At 45.1% G+C, this 21,869-nt stretch overlaps 1 protein-coding gene across 3 annotated transcripts in view; it reads left to right on the top strand.

The window, feature by feature from the left end:
• The first annotated feature begins 8,567 nt into the window (after positions 1–8,567).
• GNB4 (G protein subunit beta 4) overlaps positions 8,568–21,869 on the top strand; it is a 29,397-nt gene continuing 16,095 nt past the window's right edge. The window contains exon 1 of one of the 3 annotated variants that reach the window (XM_080604553.1): positions 8,568–8,736. The gene's annotated coding sequence lies outside the window, so the exon portion shown is untranslated. Of the gene's footprint in view, positions 8,737–9,032; positions 9,148–21,869 lie in introns of those variants that run through there. The other 2 variants (XM_080604554.1, XM_080604556.1) reach the window with 2 other exon arrangements.

The raw sequence follows: 21,869 nt of genomic DNA, 5'->3' as shown, positions 1-21,869 counted from the left end.
GCTATCACGGTAGCCGCGTCACTAAATCACATTACAACCCTTGGTCTAATGACATTTGTATAGATCTGCAGCTCTCTACTATTTGTCACTAATCACAGTAGTCTGAAGATAATCATGCAGGGACATTATGCCATTTGATGTTCTTTACCTCTGCCTTGGCTAATAGCTTCTAAAATATACACACAAACCAGCATATTCTGGCTTCTCCAATTGCTTTTGCTATCTTTAATTTTCTTTCTTTTAGCAGAATAATTGAGAGATCAATGAGGTTATTGTGCCAGCTCTATTGCTCAGCCCCCCAGCTTCCCGTTGCGGTGGGATCTAGCAGGAAACCTCAAGAAATCCAAAGAACAGCCAAACTCCTTGGCGTACTTCATCACAGAGGCCTACCCTAACAAGGAGAGCTGAGCAAGAGTTAGTCTCAAAAGATTAAATATCTTTTAATTATAGCATGCCTTGTCCCAATGGACATACTGTTATGGTTCATATTAGTGTTGTTGGGTGTTCTTGTTTTCTCTTACTGCTTTAGCAATGGAAAAAAAATATATATCTCTTGCTTTCTGCAGGTGCTTCAAACTGAGACAAGGTTCATGAAGTGAATTGAATCGTTTAGGATTTTAATCAATGTCACTGCACAATTCAAACAAATATCTTAAAATCAATGTGTTTTTTTTTAAGATTCAAAATGTTATATTGGTAATTTTAAACAATTGTAGGGAATATCTTGTTATATTGACCTTGAAAATGTTGTTAAACAGAAATACAACATTTGCTTGCTAAAGTGGAAAGATTAGAAGCTCAGTCACTTAGTGCTTCTTATGGTAATCATCAGGAAAACAGCTCCTTTTTTAATGTAGCTGTCAGACTGACGGGTTACAAAAGAAACAGATTCCCAGCTATTCGGTAGTTATAAAAGATCAAATGATCTGGTTTCATCAGACCATCAAAGAGGGAGACTCAAATTCATTGAATACAAATATTTTTTTTTCTGTTTGCTCACTTAGGCTGGTCCTAACCACAGGTTCATAATAAAGTTGTAATTAACTCTTGAGCTGTTACTCATTCCAGGATGGCACTGAGCATCAAATAGCTGTCACTTATAAGGCGGCAGAGACTTGAATAAAAATGCAACTGCCTTTTTTGAGAAATGCTTTGGGTTCATTAAAAACACATTGACAGGAGATACAATTCTCTCTAAGTGCAGATAGCAACTGATTCTGGCATTTTCCCTATGGAATTTTTTCCAGGGGTATTTGATGTAAGCAAATGACTGAAAATCAGCTATGGATGCACCAGGATCTTGTCTGAAGTCTTGTCTGCAAAAGGCACCTGTGTGTGTGCTGTGGCTTAGATGAGATTGTATAACTTTGCCGATTCCCGACCCTTTGTCCCTGTCTGTCTCTCAGCCTCCACCACTTTAAACCAGTCTTTTCTTCTTCAGAGCTGTGGAAACCGTGGTTTTCCAGCTTGCCAAGATACTAGGGGCTTCTCTGCAGAGGTGCCCCTGCTCCGCTGATTGGCATGGGCAGGCAGAGTGGGCCAAGGAAAGAAGCGAGAAGCCAGAAAGGAACAAAACCCTTCATTTTTTGAGTTCTTATTCCAAATGTCTTTGAATCAGCAGCTCTGGGCCCTCCCCAGCTCTTGAAGGAATGCCAGTTCAGTACTGTGAGTGAATAAGGTGTGTGCGGGGGCGACTGCTTCTCTGTCACTTGTGAGAAGCTTTATTTAAAAAAATGCCTTTTTTTTTTTTTTCCTTTCTTTTGCTGGTATTACAGAGATTTGAATGGGTCAAAGGAGCTGGTAATGGTTTAGGGAGGTTTTCTTGTCTGTGGCCTCTCGCCCAGGCAAATCCAGCCCAGGTCATTAGTGACTAGAAGCTGTTACCATGTTAACACAGGCTGATGGATGATGCAAACCGTGCCCGAGTCCAGTTTCTAGCAGAAAAAGCGTCACAGACACCGGTGTTGCCACTGTCCCTAAGTGACACTTGTGCAAGTGCTGGGGGACAGGGCCGTGCCAGCGGGCTCATCGGGGCGGCGCGGAGCTGAGGCATGCAGCTGCTGTAGCAAGCGTCCTCCGCGCCGCGCATCCTTCCCTTCTCTGCGAAGAGAGAATACGAGCCTGCAAAGCTGTCAGGCTGATGCTTTCACCAGCACTGAAATGACACGCAGCGAAAACAGGCAGGCAAAATGAACAAAAGTAAGGAACACCTTGGCTAAGGAACACCGATACCTTCTGGTAAAAGACACGCAGAAGAGTGCGAATGGTTTCATTCAGAGTTTTGGACTGAAGCCCTACGTATATGAGGAAAATCATTAGCACACAATTAGCAGTTGTGCATTAAAATGGGAATTACTTCTTTATTGTAATCCCTAATTTATTTTATAATTCTTTTGTAATTTGTTCTTACTGTTTATTTTTTTACATTTTGCTTATTTGGAGTCTCATACAGGTCATTTTCACTGCGCTTAGATTTAATGTCACTCCTTTATTTGCTCATTTGTTCTGCGGTCTGTAAAGCTCTCGTGGTGGGTAATTTGCTCAGCAGCAAGGGGAGCGGGAAGGCAGGTGGGCTGGAAATCTGAATTCTGATTTTGGCTCTGCCACTGGTTCCTTGGCAAGCTGTGTACGCCACTCCATGCCTTACCTTCCCACAGAAAGAGACTCGTAGCTGAAGAACAGTTTACAGTCTTCAACTAAATCACTGCATCTACCAGTGCTATTTACTAAAGGAAAACACAAATGAAAACAAGCATTTTATGCCATGTGCTCCTTGAAGTGTGTATGAGTTCATTAAGCCCAGTAAGCCTCCGTTCTCCGTTTTCTGTTCCTAAATTAGACCTAAATATTGACTCATCATTGATGTACACATCCAAACTGCTATAGACATCGCTGCCTTCGAGTTTTAAAAAACCTGAAACGATCTAGCTTCTTCAGCCCATTTAGCAGATGTGATATGCAAGTAGCGAATCCTGGTGACTTGTGCAATGGAGTTAGCATTCAGATCTGAACCAGCATTGCGGTGAGCAGGTGCTGCTCCTTCCCTCAACGTCAGCCTTCTCCCTGTCCTCCCCTTCCCCTGCTCCTGATTTAATTTGGATAAAGTGTCCAGCACCAGGGGTACAGTAGTTTGTTGAGGGCGTAGTTGTATAATTTCATATGATTTGCATTTTTCTTTAAAGCTGTTGCAGTTGACAATAGAAACAGTGTAGTTTCTCTGTCTAGGCCACAGTGGCATTTCCAGCATCATTAATTCACTGCAACTGAAACCCTTTTGTCTCAGAAATGACTAGGGTTATAGCAACAACGTCGATGCAGACGCAGGTTAAGGGCCAGTAGCAGCAACATGCTGAAAAGCTTATTAAAAATGGTCTCTGTCTCTCCGTAGACCTGGAAACCCAGCCTCTTGTATCAGACGTTCTCATTTATGGCCACAAAACTCCTCAGCTACCAAAGATTCTGTAAGTTAAATGGCAAGACTTAAAAATTGCAAGGTTGAGTAATATTCCTGACAACTCACTGTAAGCTCAGCTTCTTAAAGTTCAGGGGAAGGTGAAATACATCTGTATGCAACAATCAACTGCAGTGAGAATTTGCTGCACCACACCTGGAGCTTACATTTCAAAACAGAAAAATAAATGGCCTTGGCCATCTTAATGCAACTGCAGCTCAGAGAGTTAAATATTTGGTTCTTTTCGTGATCTCCTCCAAAGCCTTTGCCTGTGTGACACCTGATAGCTTGCTATTCTGCAGCCTGCAATTAGAAGCTGTGTTCAGTGGGACACCGTTGCATTTATGTACAGTAGGCTCTGGCTGTGTCAATGCATTCATTTATTGGCGGCATTGTGTGAACACGCAGACTGATAAATGTTACACCTATTATTTTCTAAGAGACTGGATAGCAGTGGAATGCAAGAATCTCTCATTGTAAATGTGAAAAGGAGTTTGATTTTGTTGCGATTGGAAACTAGCTCATATTTGTACGAATTTCTAAAGCTAATTAATGAACATGATTATGCTTCTTCAGTTGGCTTCTTGTCTTCTTCCGCACAGGGGCCAAACGCTCTGAACAAACTGAACAAAATGCTACTCTAATACTTCTTTCTTTCTAATTCTACACACTTTTACTACCCAAGTCATTACTGAATGTTCTGTTAAGCTCCTTTCATGACTCCTCACATCTTCTTTTTTGTCTCCATTTATTCCATTTTATACCTGGAATGCAACATTAATGCACATTACACTCTTGCTTGTTAAAGTAAGGGAAAACTCACAAAAAAGTGATCACCTGCTGTTCTGCGTGCAGCTAACCAGTCCTTGTTTGTTCCCTGTTGCACACATTGTGAAATCTTTGGGGAATTATGCTAGGTATAAGATAAAGTAATTGTAATTTCCAAAACAGGATCTCGAAAATACCATTCATAATAGTCAGAAGTACTGTTTGACTGAAAAGAGTTGGGAGATTTTTCAATCTGAGAGTTAAAAAGGGATCTTCATTGTTTCTGCCCCTCCCATCTGCTGTTCTCTGCAGCTGAAAATGGGGCAGAAAGCCAACATCATGACATTTGAGCAGACAGCAGTTTATGGAAGCGTCTATTACAATTCCACACCCACACCCTTGGTAGAATGGAGCCTTCTCCCCGGCCATTTCAAGCAGAGCTGCTGCCAGAGAGTTACAGCTGATTGAGGCTTCATCCCCTGAGTCTGGGATTTGTAGGCACGCTCATAATTTTTTCTGTGTAGGTTTTAAATACAGATTCCCCTTCCTCTGCTTGCCTACTCTTCTCCCCGTCCAAGAAGAAATCAAAAGAATTTCCAAAACATGCTATCAAAGTTTGTCAGCCCTCACGTGCCAGCGTTGCTAGTGGTAGGACTGCAGCATCAGAGAACAGGCAGAAACACGGGCATGAATGTGAGCCCTCGCTCGGTGATTTTAAACATTGGTGAAATACCCCACAAATAACAGCAAACACGTGAAACCTGCTAGGGATCTCTCAGTGTTGCAGCTGGTCTCAGAAGGGAACAGTATCATTTGAATGGCTTTTCCAGCCCATTCGTTCGTTTGTTTGTTTGTTTGTTTGTTTCTCTGTTCTTTTATGATGAGCATTTTCAGCAGTTCCACAGGTATCCTTCATCATTCTGTCTGAAATAAGTATTAATAGATATTTTTCATAAATACACACATACATCTAGGCCATATGTAAAGCAGCTATGCATATGTATCCACTCTCCTTTCTTCTATTTAAATTGTGTTCAGTGACTGTTCAGTTCTCTCTAAAGGATGAGTCACCTGGCTCACGCTGGAGTCAGGAATCTAGGCTCCAACCGTAGCTGCAAAATGATCCAACTGTGTAGCTTGATCAGTTGTTTTAAAAAAGTAAACCAAATCTCTGTCCTCTACATCTACGTAAATCTCTGTCTTCAGTCTCCTAAATAACAAGAAAAATGTTATTACTGTTTCTCCTTACATTCTTTTTCCTTGTTTTTGTATTCGAATTAAAAAATAGAGAATAAACATGCGGGTACAAGAGGAGCCGAACTATTTTGGATCGAAAGCTCTAGAAACTGAAGTTCACTGTTTCTTGGTAGCACACGGATGCTAATAAAAGAGCAGAGGTGCTCCCCTCCCTCCACCCAGTTCAGCAGCGATCCAGGACCAGAGCTGGTGGCGAGCCCCTTGCACAGTCGCTGTCCTCATTCACTCTTGGGCTCCTGGAGAGACTGGTGGGACACAGAGGCAGCGTGAACTAAGCTGCCGCCTTAGGTGCATGTCACGGAGAGCATCAGCTGGTGTGCAGAGAGGGCACGGCTCCGTGGTACTGTGAAAGGTCGCCCGTATGTAAGCAGAGTCACTGTCAGGGTGACAAAGGATGATCGGTCACGCTCCGGTTGTGTGGCCGAGCAACCGAAGGGGTCTTGACGTGAGTGAACGCTAGACATCAGTAAGAGTCAAAACAGTAAGTTGTAGGTAAAGCAATAAAACTTTTGCTTTCATATTTAGGCAGACATTGAGGAAGGAGTATCTGAAGGTGGACATGTTTTCCCTTCATGATATAGAATGCAAAGATAATACACATAATCCTGCTTAACAGAGTAATTAAACTTTATCGGTAAATCAAGTGAGCTTTCAAGTCCCTGGATCTTCATAAGACTTGAATAAAGAATGTCATGAGATGACTTACTTATTAGTAAGGGGTTAATCATTCTAATTCCTAGGTCTGAAGGGAAAGATGGAAATGTAAGGGGAAAAGATGTGGCGTCTCACCTGAATAGTATGGATTGCAGAAGTAGAAGTGCTGCCAGAGATAAACAAAGCATGAGGACAGAGTACATACATACTGTGGGAGAGTTCTGATTTAACCAATAAAAAAAAAAAAAGATGAAAGATAAAGATAAATAATTTTGCTATTACAGAGGTGTCAAGAAAGTGGATTGCTACACTGATAAGTTAATTCTGAAGTTGGAAGGGGCATTTTTTTTTTCGTTTGTTTTCCTAAATTCAGTCAAAAGGGTTGTGTGATTCAGTCACACCAGTGGAGGGGATTCCCTCTGGATCTTTGTCTCTCAGTTACCTGGGGTTTATTGTTTTTTTGCTTTAACTTGCCTCTTGAAGAAACATGATTACTTCTTGTACATCCTGAAGTGTTTTGGGAAGGAATTAGATAATGGGCTGAAGAAAGGTGGGGACTTTCTGGAACACGGAAAGTACCAAGCTGATGATGAACTCTGTGTTTTTCTGGAACTGAGAAAAGATGTACATGGACTGTAGTGGTATTTTTAGCTATTTAGAGTATATGTGTGCCTGTCTGCCTTTTGGTCTCAGGCCCTGCCAAGACTGGGGAGTTTTAGAAAACATCTCATCGCTTCTTAAAACCAAATCACAGTGTTTTGCAAAAATTCCATCAAAGGGGTGTTTAGGGTTCTGCTGGAGCTTTCTTGGCAGATGGTTTTAGTTACAGCTGAATCAGCACAATCTCTGAACAGGTTCCCTTCCTCTGCCTTCCCATCCAAGATGTCTCAGACTCATCAGGCAGGAGTCCAAGCAGTGGGGACCTCCAGTAGGGCTTAATCTATCAGAAACTGAATTGCTGTGCTGGCTGTAGTAACTCATAATTCAAAGAGAACGCGTTAGAGAAAGTGATCTAGAGATTGATTTTAAAAACTCATCTGGCACTGTATCTCGACATTTCTTGATCACTGCAGAACAAATTGATTCCTTTTATAAATTCTGAAATAATACAAAGCATATTGCTGAAGTGAACTGGCATAAGAAAAGCTCCATTGGGGTAGCTCCATTTTGCAGAGTAGGGTTTGGCATCTGAAACCAATGAGGAGAAACAAAAATGGATAAAGGCTGGCTGTAAAATATTGCCACTAGCAGGACTGGGGATTTCTGTTTCATTAGGAATTCATAACTTCTTTCTATAATAAATGACTAAGCAGACTTCTCAATAGGTGAGATGAGTTTTATAGGGAGAGGCAATTTCTTTTATTTGTACCAGTTTGTCTAAGAAAGGATATTCCTTCTTGCAAACCTTGCTTTGCTCGTAGCCTTGGACCATCACAGCTGCAGCAATGCCACTCCTGCAAGATTGAGTTCCCCTGCTGAGACCCATGTCCTGTGTGCTTCATTTTCCCAGTCTGCTAAGGAAGAAACTTCCCCGTCTCCCAAATGAGTCATGAGGATAAATTATGTCATTTTTATAAAATGTTTTAATTTGCTCTACTGGAAGGACAAAGACTGATAATTTCATAATACGTAACTACCTAAATACCATCTGAACTTTTCAGGGGCTTTGTTTACTGCCTGCGATTTTCCAGAGCAGTTTCAAAAGAAAAGATGAGGAATGATATGCTCATTCTGGGACCGCATCTTGTCAGTAATCACTGCTCTGAGATCCGAAGACTGAATTAAGAAAAATGTAAGGGAACAAGCTTAGTTTAAGGGAGAACTATCTTTGTACCAATTTATCCCTTTTATGAAAAGTTAGGCAACTTTTAGCGATACAGCGACTCCGAAAAAATATTTTTTTTCCTTTTCAACTGTGGTGCAACGACATAAAGCCCATTCCTTGTTGATTTTTGCCACGTGAGCACTCACTAAAAGCAAACACGTTGCTGACTGACAGCTGTCCTTCGAGCAAACGGAGGCCAGATGCGGTGCCGTGAGGGAAAGCGGGACCTCACAACCAGGACAAAGTCACTGAGGTAATTAATTTGGGCCGTTCGGGGGACGTAGGTGAGTGATTTAAGGCACTACGTGAGGTAAGCAGGGGGGCTGTTTAATTCCATGTGTTACGGTGTGTGCGGCCATGGGCTGCTCTGTGCATGTCTGGCCGTTAGCGGCGAGCCGTTTAGGGGTCATACTAATACTTTGGCGGGTGCATTGCCACAGTATTTGTGGCACAAATGTAAGATCTCCCGCTGCACAGCGGCTGGGGCAATGCAAAATCTGCCACAGGGGGATGTTGAGGCCTTGCAGGCCCTCAGCTCCTGCGGGAGCCGCCGCCTGGCTGCCGGGGCGCTGCCTCTTTAAGCGCTCTGACGTCAGCGCAGCGCAGCCATGGCAACGGCCCGTCCCGGCGGCCGGGGCCATGCGGGCGGGGGAGGAGCTCCGGGCGCCGCGACCGAGCGCCATGGAGGCGGCGGCGGCGGCTCGGTGACACCCGCGGGCCCGCACCGCCACCGGCACCGCCACCGGCACCGCCACCGGCACCGCCACCGCCCGGCCCGCAGGTACGGCCCCGCGGGGCGCGCCCGGCCGCCGGGGCGCGGGGCTCCGGGGCCCTCAGAGCCCTCAGGGCGGCGGCGGCGGCGGCCACCACCCGCCGTTCGGTCCCTCCCCGGGGCGGCGGAGCGGGGCAGCGGCGGCCGCCCGGGAGGCGCCGGGCCCGGTGGCGGTGCTGGGGGAAGCCCCGACCCCGCCCGGGAGCCCCGCGGGAGCCCCGCGGCCGGCGCTGCCCCGCCCCGCCCCTGGCGGGCGGCTCCGTGCTGCGGGCGGGGCGCGGGAGGAGGAGGGGGGGGGGTGGGAGGAAGAGGAGGGGGAGGACGGGGAGGAAGAGGAGGAGGCGGCAGGGCCCGGCCCCGGGGGGGGAGCGCGCAGCCGGGCGTCGCCGCCAGCAGCGGCCCCAGCGCCGCCGCCAGCAGGTAACGCCCCGGGGGGGCCCGGCCCGAGGGGCTGGGGGGGGGGGCCGGGGGGCACCGGCACCGCCTGGGGGGGTCCCGGGGCCGTGGGCGGGGGAAGGCGCCCTGCTGCTGCTCGCTGCTTGTGCCCCTTCTCTGCCCGGCGCCTGGCGGGGTTGGGGCCCTGGCACCTCGCCCTGCCCTGCCCTGCCCTGCTGGGGAGCGGCCGCGGGGCGGCACGGGGGGACCCGCGGCGCTGCCCGGCCCCGGGGGAAACGCCAAAAAAAATGCAAAGTCATGAGGGGCGAGCCGGCACCCGCTGCCTGGCACCTCGTTGTCTCCGCAGCCAGATTTTTTATTTTATTTTATTTTATTTTTTAAATCTTTTTTTTTTTTTTTTGCCCGCGCTTATCACAGAGGTCACCGCCTTCTTAAATTTTTACTTTCGTCTCCGCCAGAAACTGTGAAAAGCGCCTGAATTGCTTCAAACCAACAAGTTTGGTTCATGTTGTAACGTTACGCGAGCATTATAAGCCTCCCGTCGCTTCCTCGTGCCGCCCGTACAGGCGGGCGATAGACGTCGTGCCTTTTATTAGGCCGGTTGTTGCAGCCCGGAAAATAGGTGCTTTTCCAGGCTCGTTTTCAGTCCTGAAGTAGGAGCGTGGTACGTCTCAAAGCTAAGTATGAGCTGAGGAAAAGATTGCTTAGAGTTTAATCTGATTATCAGTCATCAATTTGTGACATGCTCTGAGAGCAGCTCCTGCCCTGTCATTGGGAAGGGGAGGGAAGAGGTCGGCAGAGCGCTCCGGAGGGAGCAGGCAGGTAACCAGCCGCCAAAACCCCTGGGAAGGCGTTGGGAGAGCTGAGGGGCAGAGCCCCCCGAGTCTGGTGGGTTTTCTGCGTGCAGGCCAGTTCTGCGCTCCAGTTCTGCTCTCTGCTTCAGTCTCTTCCTTGAAAAACCTTCGGCTGTTTTCTACCGAGAATCTGGGCCGAGAGACGAGGGCAGCTGCGTGGCACCCAGTACTTCCCGGTGGTCGCTGCCTCCCTGCCGGCACAGCTCGGTGCTGGTTCGCAGGGCTCCTCTGCACCGCGGAGCTGCTGCCAGAGGGCTCGGTGTGCCTGCCACACCTGCCTGGGCTTTGCCTATGAACGGGGGGGGGTCCGGAGGTGCCGGTGGTTGTGGCGGGGAGTCGGTGGCGGTGGGAATACGTGGGGACGTGCGCCTGCAAAGTCATCTCGGCGCGCAGGGGAAAACCGAAAACTGCACTGACTGCTGGTGGAAACGTTGGCAGTGATGTAAAAGGTGATCGCTCATCTGACGGTCAGATGACAGGCACAATAGATGGAACTAGTGGTGAAAACTGGGAGAACCCAGGAGTAATGTTAATAATAATATCAACAAATTAAAAAAAAAAAAAAGCTAAAATTATGAAGTCTTCTAGCGGGATGGCAGCCTTCAGTGCTTTTTCTGCAATGTTTGTGATTTTTGTGTGTGATAACAGTGGTGAAGTTAACTTGTGCTTCCACAGGCCAGACTGATTTTTATCTTGGAAGAAGAGAGCTAGGAAAAAGAGGGAGGTTATTTTATATATATATATGTATAAATATATATAACTTATACAAATATAAAATCTCATTGTGTCTAATACAGTAAATACAGGCAATATTCAACTATGTGTTCTTCAAAATAGACAGTTTTTACAGTCGGTGGTGTAGATGAGTTAAACAGTTTAATATTTTGAGAGTTAAGACTATATAATACCTTTTTTCTGTTAAACAGGAAACCCACATTTTCGTGATGCAGGGATGAATTTCTCTGTATTCTGTGAGTTGGCATGGTTGAGGTGGCACAGCAAATAACTGGTGCTCTAATGTGTAGCCCTTCCCCAAGCGCTTGAAAAGTTGGTCTTGACTGACCGCTCAGGCCGTTTAAATTTGAAGTGGAAGATAGTTGGCTACGAATGTAATCTGTTATATTTATGTTGGATAATGAAAGTTTCAACTATGTCTTAGTGTTCTTTGGTTGAGCACTAATACATCTAGTGTTTAATTTGGTCAAGTAGTTTAGTTTTCCACATAGTTTCTGAAGAAAAACCTGGGATTCAAAAACATCATTAGGAAACCTTGCAAAATATTTCTGAATACCGAATTGTGCCTAGTTCCATCCTAGAACATTACGCAACCTTTAAAATGCCACAGAACTTATGAGTATCGGATCTTGAAGGTGAAACAAGAAATAAAAAAAACCACAACTATGCAGTGTATCGTAAATCTTCCTCAGTTACTGTCTTCTCTGCCACAGTCATAAATTAAGACTGCGTGTCACTGAAGACAGGGTCACTTGATTTATTGTTTCTAATCTCAGGAGTCACTTTAAAAAGTCTCATCAAGCTGGTAAGAAATCCAGAGTCTCTGGGCTTGTCACGCAGCGCTTGCTCATGGAATGCAGATACTTGCGGACGGTGATAATGCAGTGATCATGTTTTTTACTTAACAGTGTCTGAGAACATCGATACGCAGATTAATGCAATTCCTGAGTGCCTCGAGCATGCTTTTTAGAAAGCAAGCATAATGTTGCTAATGAAGAAAAATGTTTAGTTCCAACAACGTTTTTCTTCCCTTTAATTGGGTGCAGACCTGTCACTTATTTCATCTGCCGAAGTGTGTAATTAAGGTTGTTGTCGTGTTCTTGTGTGAAACTTCTGTATTTTGTAACCTGGTGTTTTGTAATAGAATTTATGTGAAAGATGCTAAACAGGACTAAAGCGAGTGATCATGAAAACCAAGAACATATGCAGTTCTCCTAAGGTTGTGGTTTGATATCTGATACTAGGGCAGAGAGCTTCATAGAGCTTTCTAGATAACAAGAGGCACTGCTATACAAAGCTGCAACTTGTAATTTCAAAAAAATCTCGACTGTTTAGGGTTGTGCTGATACGCTCAGCAGTGTGTGAACAACAAAATGTTCCAGGTTTGGAGAGCCTGAAAGAAGAAAAGACCAAGAGGTGAACTCCTTCAGGTTTTGAACAGATCTCAGCTTGGAGGCCATCTATGTTACTTAAAGGTCTGATCATCAGGAGTTGCTGCAGTTAGTGTGGGGAAATGCAATCCTATGCAGATGAATGAGAGCTGATCTGAAGGTTTAATTAAAAAATAAATAAATAAAAATATATAGATGGCTATTGCAAGCAGCTATGTCAGTGAAGACAGTTTCACTTCCTTTAAGATGTCTCAGCTTCCAAAAGCATGCGAAATGCTGACATACAGTAAAGCAAATTCTGGTTCAGTTACTATAACTCTTGCAGGCCATTGCCATGTGAAAGGGCTTCCGCTGGAAAGGAGGGGAGAGAAGGACGTACCTGGTTGTAATGCAGAAGTCCTGTTCAGGTCCCACCTGTCACATAAAATTAGTTATTTTGAGGTAAGATAGGTTTGCTAATTTGGACAAACTCTGGTTTTTCCTTCTTCTTGTGTTGGATGTCAGACAAATATTAATCATATGGACCTTCAACATAAGCCAAGTGTTTGAGTCATAGCGAGTGCTGCTGTTCTGAAACACTATTAAAAGAGCTGAGTAATGTTAAGATTTAAATTATATTTGTATGACTTTCATTTTAAACAACATCATAAATCTTAGGATTGAATGTTTCTCAAATGGGACTGAAGATCTTGGAGCTGCTCTCGATGACTGGCTTGGCGTCTTTGAAAAGAACAAATAACCTCCTTGCAGCTGGCTCTGAGAACAACCCCTGGTGGCGTTAGGGTTGCTCTCGCAGTGCAATTGCCAGTTCAGGTGGTTGGCATCTCCGCTTGCAGGTCTGCGTGCAGGGGTTCCTGCAGGTGAAGTTGAGTTTACTTGTTACTGCCCTAAAAAGCCAGATCCGCCACGTGGGCATCAGAGCACGCACCTTGAAGCAGTTTGCACTGAGATTCTCTTTTGAAACCAACTGGCAAAGCATCCTAGAGTTCGCTCCTTTGGGAATGCCGTGTGAATTTCAGAAGGTGCTGTGGGTGCCTCTTGGCACTCGGACGTCCCGATGTCCCGGAGTGCGAGCCGTGCCCACCTGCTCTGCCAGCGCTTGAGTAGAGCACCTAGGCAGCTTCAGGATAACTTGCTCTGATTCTTAGAATCATAGAAATACAGAATATCCCGAGTTGGAAGAGACCCACAAGGATCATCGCATCCAACTCCTGGCACTACACAGATCTACCCCAAAATTCAGACCATTCTTGCTGGGTTAATGCGTGCATACATTTTTGCTGCCCTCTGTTAGTTGTTTTTTTTTTTTCCTGCTGCACTAATCACTGCCCGTATAAGTTGTATTTGTGTCATTTTCTATTTGGATGGAAATTAAAAAGCAATTTTTGACTTACTTGTATGCATTTAAAATCTTGCATTAAAACTGAAGATGCTCATTCAAGATGTATAAAATGGTTAAAACACATTTAGTATCCAAAGTTGATTTAATTAAAAGAAATAATATTGGATTGGAGTCTTCTTCTGGTGGCCCTTTCTGTCGACTAATGGCTTTAGGTGATTGTTCATGTAAACCAATTTTATCCCTAGTTTAAAGAAGGAAGACATTTTCTTTCAGATTCTTGATTTAAATTGAGTTTAGTTGTTTCTGAGCTGAAATAAATATTCAGACTGCATATATAGATGCAATGTTTGTCAAAATCTCTTTTAACACATTGTATATTTGGAGCCTTAGTGTGTATCTAGTGCCTTTGATCAGTTTTGGTGATTTTGACAGCGCAATATAATGTACTAAAAATTAATAATCCTACAGTAAATTAGCTTTTAAGTAGGGTTATTCTATTAAAGCTTCCCTATTCCCTCCACCAAAAAAAAAAAGTTAAGCTTCCCTGTCCCATCCACCAAAAAAAAATACAAAGTAGGTTTAAGCAAAGGTGTTTATCTTGTATATTAGAATGTAAAGTGGAGTCCTTTCCTTTCCACGTGCATTTTGGCGGTGGGAAGCAAAGGAAGTAGAACATCTCCAGGAAGACATTAAGGTCTAGATGATCTAGAATGTCAAGAAACCGATAATGCTGGTGATGATTTCCTTCCGCTGCAGAGGTAGGAAGGCGATGGCAGGGTGTTGGCTGCCCCTAGCCGTGCTAGGGCAGAAGAGCAGCGGCGCCCACGGCGGTGTTGCTGCGTTGCATAGGGCATTACTTGCCTTTAAGTACTGCTGCTCTCTGCCGCTTGTAGGGCAAGGAACTTCTCCTTTGTGGTTGCTCTTTCTAGAGTCTTTTGTTAGCCTGGAAGCAAGGTATCTAAACAAAAAACAATCCGAAGCACAGAGAATGAGGTGGCCAGGAAGTACAACTACTGTGTTGGGCCCCGCAAACACAGTCTTTATCTCCACGATACGCGACAGAAAAGGGGAAACTCTTTTATCTAGGGAGCAGCCCAAAAGAGGGAGCTGGATTGTTTTAGCGCAGCAGGGTAAGGTGCACTACAAATCCAAAGCAAAAGCCCTACAGATGACTACCCCACTACAGCAGCTCTTCAGCACGGCTCCCCTGGCTTCAGTAGGAAGCAGCAACTTGGGGCAGGTCAGGGAGCAGGGGACAGGAAGCCATTTAAAACTGCTCTTTTTTTTCCCTGTCATACATTATATTTCATTTCAAATGCTAATAGATGGCATCAAAAGTAAAACATGCACTTTAAAAAGCGATGAAAGGAAGAAAAAGAAAATTTGTTTTTGCCAGTGGTGTTAATTCAGTAACTGGAGCAATTTTCTGCTCTCAATCTCCGCAGAAGCAGTGCGGCCCTGCATCGCAGACTTTCACAGTAACTTTCACAAGAAGACAGCTGAAAGGCGAAGGTCCTAAGCAAACAGTTAAATTACTCAGGAGTTTCATCGGTACTGCTAATGTTTGCTTTTTCATTGAGTCACAGAGCTTTTTTTGCTTTCCACTCAGCTTCTGGAACTGGGAGTTTAAGAACATCTAGCCAGTTTTACTGATCTTTGGGCCACAAATGCGGAAAAAAACCTCAAAAATCATCGAATGTGCATCCCAAATTGTAGAACGAGAAGATTTACGAGAACAGGGCCTCCTTCTTGGCAAGGGTTAGAAGCCGAGGCAGCGCACTTCACCAGGTTGTTGTTGACCCAGCTCTCTTTGACTGAGATACGTGGGAAGTATTTATGAGAGCAGAAGTTTCAGTGGGTTGGAAAGATAACCTCTGGCAAAGCACGCTGCGGACCCAGGCACTCTTCTGTGGCCACAGTGCCTGGCAAATGCATTCCTGCCTGTAACCATAGGCTTTGCCTCCACAGGGGAATCCTGCTATTTATAACCTAAGGAGTGTCATGCTTCTGTAAAAAAGTAGTTCTCTCTTTTTTTCTTTTTTTTTAACTGTTACGCTTTTGAGAAGATTGCTCCTAGTGGGAGTGTTGTACTTCCTTCCTTCCATTTTTTTCTTCCATCCTCTTCTGTTGGAAACTTCATCTAGGACCATTTTTCTTCCGATAACCAGTTAGGTAATCTCTGACTTTTGGCGACTATACTCTGTAAATTAATGTTAGCTAAACATATCTGTTCTTTCTTCTTGCATCTTGGGACATGGACTCTAAAAATACATTTGGATTTTAATGCATCACAAAAGCGTGAAAAAGAATGAATTACAAGCTTGATTTACAACTTCCTTTTAGTATAATGCCAGCTTTATCTAGATAGTTTTTTTTATAAGAAAGGTTTTTATCTTGTCTAGAAGTTTTCTGCTAGATATAATCAGTGCGTTAAAAATACTCTTACTATAAAGACAGGCGTTATTTTGAGAACCCTGTGATTGTGCAGATAGTTCAGAAGCACAGTGATACATAGCATCTTCCTTAAGTATTCAGTGTCGTTTCTTCTTTTTGGAGTGGCAACGCTGCATGAGACGCATCAAGAGTAGTTCCAAAGAGGATACGTTCGATATATGAAATAGCGTCTCATCACAAGTGGTACGTGAAGTAGCTACACCGTCTGCGTACTCTTAATCCCATATGTGCATTAGGAAGGGTGAAAAACACCCTTCATTTTCTAGTATGGGTTTCCCAGTCATTCAGGGGTGCTGTGATGTTAAAGGCCTATGGTAGTAGTCATCTCTTAAAAAAAATATTTATATATATACAAACTACTAAAGTAGCCTCAACTCTAGTCTGGGAGACGGCTTAATTTTTGTGGCTTAGAATCACAAATTGTTGACCAGAAATGTGTTGTGAACCAAAAGCAAAATCAAAATTAGACATGAGGGCAATAGCTTTATCTGATCTATGGATAATCAGTATAAAACCCAAATGTTTATATTCCCTTGTTTTCCTCTGAAAGAGTACAGCTGTATGCTAAACGTTACAGCTGCGTAATTATGTGAGCTGCATAATGCCTCGCTGTAACTCCGGTACCAAGGGAGCGTGTGTGTAGGGCTGAATGGTGAGGAGGAGGGAAGGGTGCAGAAGCCTATCTATAGATCAAATGCGTTTTTTTTCCAAGCTGGTTGATGCGTTTGAAAGGAAGCAATGTGTATGTGTAGCTGGTACTGCTGGGCTTTCTGCTCCTGAAGTGTGCGAATACGCGCTACTTTGAAAAACTGTCAGCCAGGAATTATTTCAGTCAAGTGAACAATCTGGTGGAATCCAGGCACTTTTCTTGTTGACAGCATTCGCTTCTCTAAACGTGCATCTTCACTGACTTTGAGCATTAAATCTGCTGTGCGCTTAGTGCCTGTTGTGTATCTGTGCAGCCTGCACACGCTTAGAAAACAGGGGGCTGCTCGGGTAGTGCTTTGTGCGTGGGGATGCCGCACCAGGTTTTACGTGCCCATTGCTGCTTGGCCCTGCTAAGGGAAAGGGTCCTGTGCCACTTCAGTAAGCATCAGTGCACCAGCCTCTTAAAGTCCAAAATCCAGCTTGTTGAGATGGATTTAAATGTAAGTCATTTCAAAATGGCTTTGAACTGTCCTCTCTTTCCTAGGAAAAGTGCGCTGGACAAGTTGATGGAGTAGTGTCTGGGTATAGCTGAGTATTTGAAGAGGGAAATAAACTCATACGTGGCCCACTCTGCGTGCGTCCACTTGTCTTTCCAAGGAAAAAGTTGGACTGGAACCATCTCTGTCTCATTAATTAGGGTTGTATCATTTTGCTTCAGTCTTAGACATTTTGAATTGCAAACCCAGTGACACTTCATCCAGCAGGGGAGTGCTCTGGGGTCACTGAACCAGATTTTCGCTGCAAGTCATTTTTGTCACAAGGGAGCATAACGTGAATTTCACGTGAATTTCTGGTTGCGGGGAGTGTGATTAAAGAAATTTTGCTTACATGCGGAAACGTTTTGACCTGGAAGTGACATCATGAATATAAAATGCAAGAATGCTACTTTTAGAAAAATCACTATTTCGGACCATGAAATATTCATGATGTTTAAAAATTCCTTCTTCCTGTGCTTTTGTCAGCCTTGTGCTTAACACTGATTTGCTTGTTTTTTCTAGAATTTAGCTTGTGTTGGCAAAGAAGAGTAAGGGGTTTGGGGTTGTTTTACAAATGTACTTGGCCTAGACCTTAAGGTGGGTTTTAGAAATAAACTCTCATGTCTCTCAGCCGAAGACACTGCTCTAGTAAGCCGGCAACCTGTTGTATGTATAAGACTAAAAGTCACCGATAATTTTTTATTTCACTCTGATGTCTACCCTGTGACTTCCTTTGCACCTTTTGTGGCTGCTGTCAACGAGCTCAGCATTGTCAATTTATTTGTCCTCCGTGGAGACCGTAATCGAGGCGGTGATCGGCGGAGGAGGCGCGTGGCGGGAGCTCGCCGGCAGGCTGGGTGCGCGCCGTGTGCCTGCGCGGCTCGGGTGGCGGCGGCTGAAACCCAGCGGCGCTGCGTGAGGTGGGTTCGAGCTGCCGGTTCCTCTGCTCCCCTGTAGTAGTGACAACCACTACGGGCTGACGCAGTACTGGATTCCGAAGGTGAACTATCACGGGTGTATTTGACTGACTAAAGCTGCTTCTGTTAATATTTCGGGGCAGTTATTGCAGTAAATAGGAACTCTTTCTTGTGCCAGGCTTTACTCCAAACTTAGATGAAAACCACAAGCCCAGTAGCCGTGTGCGTACGATGACAGAGGCTGACATTCCTCCTGATGTGGAGGGGTGGGAGTGTGTGGCTGCAGGAAGGAGAGCACCCAACATCTCCAGCCCCAACCTGCGAGAGCCACGCGGCTGGCGGCAGCCTTGTGCCCCTGACGTCGCTGCGTGCCGCCTGCTGGAGTCGCACCCGAAGAGGCGAGGCTGTTTTCTTACCCCGCTGATTTTTTTGTTGCTCGTGGGTCTCTTTTGTCACCTGTGCTTTCCAGCTGTACACCAAGTGTTGAGCACATACGTTCAACAGTTCCTTCAAATTCAGCATGGTATCTGGTAGAGAAATGGGTGTTTAAATAAGTTCTGCTAGTCCTCTTCCTCTTAGAGGCGTTGGTTGATTATTTCCTGTTTTTGTACCAAAGCTATAATGGAGACATATCGCTTTAAAACACTTCCAAAATGTGCAGAAGTGCAACAATAGCGGTGACCTCAGAGAACAAGGTCACACCCAGGCCCGTTTCCTGTTTTGTTCTTGGGGAAACCGGAGGCCTGTGAAATGCTGGAGAGCCCTGCTTTACACCGATGTGTGCGCTCCGACAGCTGGGCAGCAGCGCGCCGGGGCTACAGAGTGAAAATAGAAAGACTTAGTCTTAAGGAAAGGATTTGGCTAGGATTTCCAAACTTATTTTTGGAATGTTAATTATTTTAATTGATCGTTATTCTGCTTCTTTACTGAATTACCTGAGATGTTACGCTGCAGCTAACGTGAAGTATTTGTTAGAGGTACAGAAGGGAAGGAAATGCTATGAGGAGGTTTGGGTGGAGAGAGAGATGGAGAAAGCACACAGTGGCACAGTGACAGGGCTTGAGTACTGCGATGTCAGGCCTCTCTCTGCGTGCATTTCAGAGTATTTAGCTTTAGCACAAACTGGAGCACGGGAAGTTCTGTCTAAACACCAGGCAGCACTTCAGTGCTGTGTCTGTGACGGAGCACAGGCTGCCCAGAGAGGCTGTGGGGTCTCCTCCTTGGAGATCTTCAAAACCTCCCGGACATGGTCCTGGGCAGCCTGCTCTGGGTGTCGCTGCTTGAGCCGGGGCTGGAGCAGGCGAATTCCAGAGGTGCCAACCTCGGCCATTCTGCCAGTCTGAGTGACAACATACAGCCAACAAACAGTGCCAAACAAACAAACCCAAACACCTTAAATAGTTAATTTTACTTGGTGGAGAGCATGTGGTTTTCAAACAGCTCTATAATAGTAATTATAGTGTATAAAATTCAAACTAGAATATTTTTATATGTGAATATAAAAATACTTTTTTATATGTTTATATGTAACTACAGGATAACGTTGATGCGTTTATTCTGAATGGCTGTTATGCAGCCAGAGATTTTACTTTATGTAAGGCTATGTCCAGTTTGTCAAAGTTTATAGAAGTTGAGCAGTTCCTGAGTATGTCCAATCTGTTCCATTCAGAGTATAGGAAACAAAACCTGTGCAGTTTTCTTCTCCATTCATGGCTTTGGGGAGACATAAATGAATGGGCAGAGCTGTCTAAGTCTCAAATAGTGTCACTAGATGAGGAAATGTTTTATCAAATTCTTCTTTGGCACATCCTGAATATATAAACTATTACTCTGTATGCTGCCAGAACTCAGCTTTGGAGACAGAATCCCGTCGTCTAACGCTGTTGAGACAGCAAAACGTGCGTGCGCTGTCATCTGTTCCAGAAGAGAGGCAGGTAGCTTGATCCAGGCGACTTCAGCATGCAGAGGTTTTGTGAAGCTTCAGTTCGTGTGAGCTACCAATATAGCTCGCTTGAGAGAGATCCGGAGTATTTCTGGTGCCGTTTTCCTATATTTAGTGAAGCGCTATAGTTAGCATTCCTTATGTTTAGCCACCTGTGTGATCACTGGTAGGGATGATCACATGAAAGCTATGTGAAACCTCCTGTCTTACTTTCTGCTACTGTGTGTTTACCACTTGTGAGATCTTGCTGCATATGCCTTGAGAAGTTGAGAGCTGGTATGTATAGCTAAGCACTTATTTAAATTCTAAAAGACTGTTTTTTTGATCCAGGATCCAGTTATTGCCTGAATAATCCTTCAGTGGATAGCTTTTAAGACTCCAGGCAGCCAGACTGTTCTTTTTTCTGTCTCGTTAGTCTCTTTATATTTGGTACAAAAATAGCAGTGCTTTGTTGTGGGGAGGAGCGTATTTACACTCCTCTAGTCATTTTTTTTTGCCTTGTCTGTATGGTGATTTTACATGGGAACAAGCTAAGCTTACTGTGGCAACTGAAAAAGTCAATTTTTTTTCTTTTTTTTAAAGAAACCAAATTACTTAACATCTTAGTTTGTAAACTGCAATCTTCTCCGAGACAGAAATAGCTCTACTTTGTAGAACTAAAGGTTCCTATCCTTACACGCCTGACTATTCTTCCAGCAGTCTGCCAGGGATCAGCCCATTTCCTGGCTCTCCAGAGCTGAGTCTGCTCCCTGGCCCTGACTCAGCTGCCCAGCTCGGAGCAGGGGGGCTGGGAGTTCCCTTTTGGCACCCAGGTGAGCCCCCACAGCCCCGCTTGTGCAGGCACCCGGCTGGCCCCATGCAGCACATCCTCGAGTGCGTTTGGAGTGAGCATTGCAGAGAGAAGAGCTTCGTTTGAGTCCACGTCTTACAGAGAAAGTACCTGCAGGACGAGAACTTCAGGTAATTTGCCACTGCCTGCCCATATAATGAAGAATGAAACCGTTAGCAAGTGATGCAGGTACACAGATTCCTGAATCAGGAACAGGGCGAGGGATATTTTATCTCTGGAGCGCTCAGCGTGGCCATGGCTGTCAAGCCGCTGGACATGCTGTGGAATCCTTAGTTAATTAGTTTGCCTCGAGGAGGGGCAAATTATTTTGGTGTGACTGAATTAGCTGATCCGTGCCCACGGAGGAGGAATCGCACGGAGGCACAGGGCAGCCTACCAGTGACGCCGCGTTACGGGGCCAAGATGTGCCGCCGTGGTTACACGTAGCTGCTCCTCGCAACGCGCCCCATTGTCGCTTCTGATGGGAAGCGCGGTGCGTCCTTGACCCCATTTCCTGATTGCTCTGGATATTGGCAGCGGTGCACCCCCTGGCTAGCAGTATTATTAAAAAGTTCTTCCACTTCCTGCTGCTCATCCCCTCAAGGCCTCTTCGCCGTAGCAGATGCCATTATTCAGAGTGCATCGTGCGCATCGTGGGCCGCATGCGAAGAGAAGCATCTGGCCTTTTCGTAAGCGTTTCTACCTGCAAGTGTTGAAAAGCAGCTTCCACTGGTGTTCTGCATTTCATTTAACTCAGAATATTCTTTCTCTGTCCAGACGTTTATTAAAAATTTAATAAGTTAGGGAAGTAGACATCCTGCTCCCCTCCGTCCCCTGAGATGACTAGAGGAATCATGGCTTCGTTTCTGCCTGTGGTGAGGGCGCTGATGGCTTTGTTGAGTGCACACCTGAGCGTGGTATGGCTTGGAAGTTCATGTCCGTGATAATGAGTTTACTAGGCTGTGGAGCAGTACTCCTTTGTGGCTGGCAGCATTTCATTTTCTGGGAGGGGACGAACAGACATGTCCATGTAACCCTTGTCCGGGTTAGATCTGAATCCGAGGAGGTTTTCACTAATCCGTTGTGTGAAGAAGAATT

The sequence above is a fragment of the Anser brachyrhynchus genome (genome assembly GCF_964034855.1).
Source record: "Anser brachyrhynchus genome assembly, chromosome: 9".
NCBI lineage: Eukaryota > Metazoa > Chordata > Aves > Anseriformes > Anatidae > Anser > Anser brachyrhynchus.
The sequence above is the reverse complement of the archived record's forward strand: the minus strand, read 5'-3'. Positions and strand labels throughout refer to the sequence as shown.